The sequence below is a fragment of the Callithrix jacchus genome, chromosome 1, assembly GCF_049354715.1.
Source record: "Callithrix jacchus isolate 240 chromosome 1, calJac240_pri, whole genome shotgun sequence".
Taxonomy (NCBI): Eukaryota; Metazoa; Chordata; class Mammalia; order Primates; family Cebidae; genus Callithrix; species Callithrix jacchus.
The window spans coordinates 151,884,234-151,886,951 of record NC_133502.1 but is presented as its reverse complement, the minus strand read 5'-3'; the positions used below and the strand labels follow the sequence as shown (position 1 = coordinate 151,886,951).

Genomic DNA, 2,718 nt, shown 5'->3' with positions numbered 1-2,718 from the left:
AGAGGTTTTAGATCTGTTAGGAGTTAGATTCATGTGGGAAGAGAGAAAAAGCTTGCTGAAACGCTGTCTAGACTAATAGAGGAAAAATGTCAACTACTTGAAAAACTGAGTGTTATTCAAAGAGTACGTAGGCCAAGAAGTCGAGTCATCTTTTTTTTTTTTTATTGCTTATCATATTTTATTAACAAATTTTGCATCTGCATTTTTTTAAAATTTTTTATTGGATTTTAGGTTTTGGGGTACGTGAGCAGAGCATGCAAGACAGTTGCATATGAACACACATGGCAGTGTGCTTTTCTTTCCTTCTCCCCAAAAATGAGAACACATGGACACAGAAAGGGGAGTACTAAACACTGGGGTCTATTGGGGGTAAAAGGGGAGGGCCAGTGGGAGGGGGAGGTGGGGAGGGATAGCCTGGGGAGAAGTCGAGTCATCTTTAAATGATGCCAGCTTTGAGAAGGAGGCAACAGAAGAACAAAGTTTGGAGGCGACCTGTGAAAAGCCAAACAGGTTCAATGTGGAACTTGAGGAAGAAATACTATGTCTAGTAAAAGAGTTAAAAGAAGAGAAATCAAAACAGTCTGAACAAAATGAACTGATGGCGGATATTTCCAAAAGGATACAGTCTCTAGAGGATGAGTCAAAATCCCTCAAATCACAAGTAGCTGAAGCCAAAATGACCTTCAGACCTTTATTTCAAATGAATGAAGAACCACTGAATATAGCAATAAAAGAGGCTTTGGATGAAAATTCTCAACTTCAGGAAAGCCAGAAACAACTTTTGCAAGAAGCTGAAGTATGGAAAGAACAAGTGAGTGAACTTAATAAACAGAAAGTAACATTGGAAGACTCCAAAGTACACGCAGAACAAGGTCTCAATGATAAAGACAATCACATCAGGACTCTGACTGAATGCTTGCAAAAGATGAAAGATTAGGCTGCTATGCTTGAAGAAGACAGAACGGATGGTGCGAACTTGGAGTTAGAAATGAACAGTGAATTAGAAAATGATGCTTACAGCTGGGCTTGGTGGCTCATGCCTGTAATCCCAGCACTTTGGGAGGCCGAGGCACCTGGATCACAAGGTCAATAGATTGAGACCATCCTGGTCGACATGGTGAAACCCCGTCTCTACTAAAAATACAAAAAAGATTAGCTGGGCACAGTGCCGCATGCCTGTAATCCCAGCTACTCAGGAGGCTGAGGCAGGAGAATTGCCTGAACCCAGGAGGTGGAGGTTGCAGTGAGTCGAGATCGTGCCATTGCACTCCAGCCTGGGTAACAAGAGCGAAACTCCCAACTCAAAAAAAAAAAAAAAAAAAAAAAAGAAAGAAAATTATGCTTACTTAGATCATCCTCCCAAAGGAGTTTTGAAGAAACTGATTCATGCTGCTACGTTCAATGCTTCTTTCAAAAGCTTAGAGGGAGAAAAAAAAAATTTATATTCAGTTATCTGATGTTGATAATATGAAGGAAGAGCTTACAGAATGTATTAAAAATCTTGAGACTGAACAAGCATCTTTACAGTCAGAAAACACATTTTGAAAGTGAGAATCAGAAGCTTCAACAGAAACTTAAAGTAATGACTGAATTATAACAAGAAAATGAAATGAAACTCTACGGAAAATTAACAACAGAGGAAAATTACTGGTTAGAGACGGAAGAGAAACTTTCTCAAGTAGACAAAAGGATCAGCCATACCACTGCAAATCTGGAGACTTATAGAAAGCGAACTAAAGATCTTGAAGAAGAATTGGCGAGAAACATGCATTACTATCAAAAGCGCACTATTTCCTATGAGAACAAAAGCACATGATAATTTGTTTGCAGCTCAAACTGCTGAAGGAAATCTCAGTGATTTAAGGAAAGAAAATGCTTGCAACAGACGAAAATTAACTGGAGTTTAAATTTGAACTTTTAGAAAAAAATCTGTATGCACTGGATGTTCCAAATACACCATTTGGCAGAGAACCTTCCTCATATGGTCCTTCACCACTGGGTTGGCCTTCATCTGAAATAAGAGCTTTTCTGTCTTCTCCAACTTCATTGGCATATCCACCCAGATTCTCTCCTTGCTTCCAAGGAGAGGAGGAAGAGGCTCAAGGAGCTCGGGGAATCCTCTGGACCATCAGATTACCATTGAAAGAGGGGAATCAAGCTCTGATATGTTAACCAATTCTCACAGGTGTCCTTCTGACACTGGACCCCATCATCTCTGAGAGAAAAGGGAGCTTCTAGAGATGATTTTCCACCAAGGGATTTCCCAGGTCCACCACATGCTCAATTTGCAATGAGAAATGTGTATCCACCGAGGAGTTTTTCTCCTTACCTTCCCCGAGACCTGGATTTTAACTCCCACCTCCACTCCAGAAGTGAGTTCCTTCAGGGTTGATTCCACCTTCCAATGAGCCTGCTACTGAACATCCAGAACCACAGAAGAAACTTGATAAGATTTTTGCCCTCTTCAAAAATAATTTTGACTGATCTCATTTGTGATTTAAAGTAACTGCTGTTACTGTATAGCTTTTACTTACTTTACTTATTTTGCTAAATTTAAAGCTTAATGAAATTATAAATCTCAAAATAGAATTTTTGTAAATAAAGATGATTTAAATATGAAAAGAAAAAGAAAATAGTGAATGCTTTTTAATATTTTTCCATCATTCTGATGTAATGTTAGACTTTAAGAAGAACTGAGAACTTCAGGAAGTTGTAGGA

General features: G+C 38.9%; 1 pseudogene; it reads left to right on the top strand.

Annotated features, from left to right (window-relative positions):
* Positions 1-425: 425 nt before the first annotated feature.
* LOC100398891 (melanoma inhibitory activity protein 2 pseudogene) lies at positions 426-2,484 on the top strand (annotated as a pseudogene).
* The last annotated feature ends 234 nt before the right edge of the window (positions 2,485-2,718 follow it).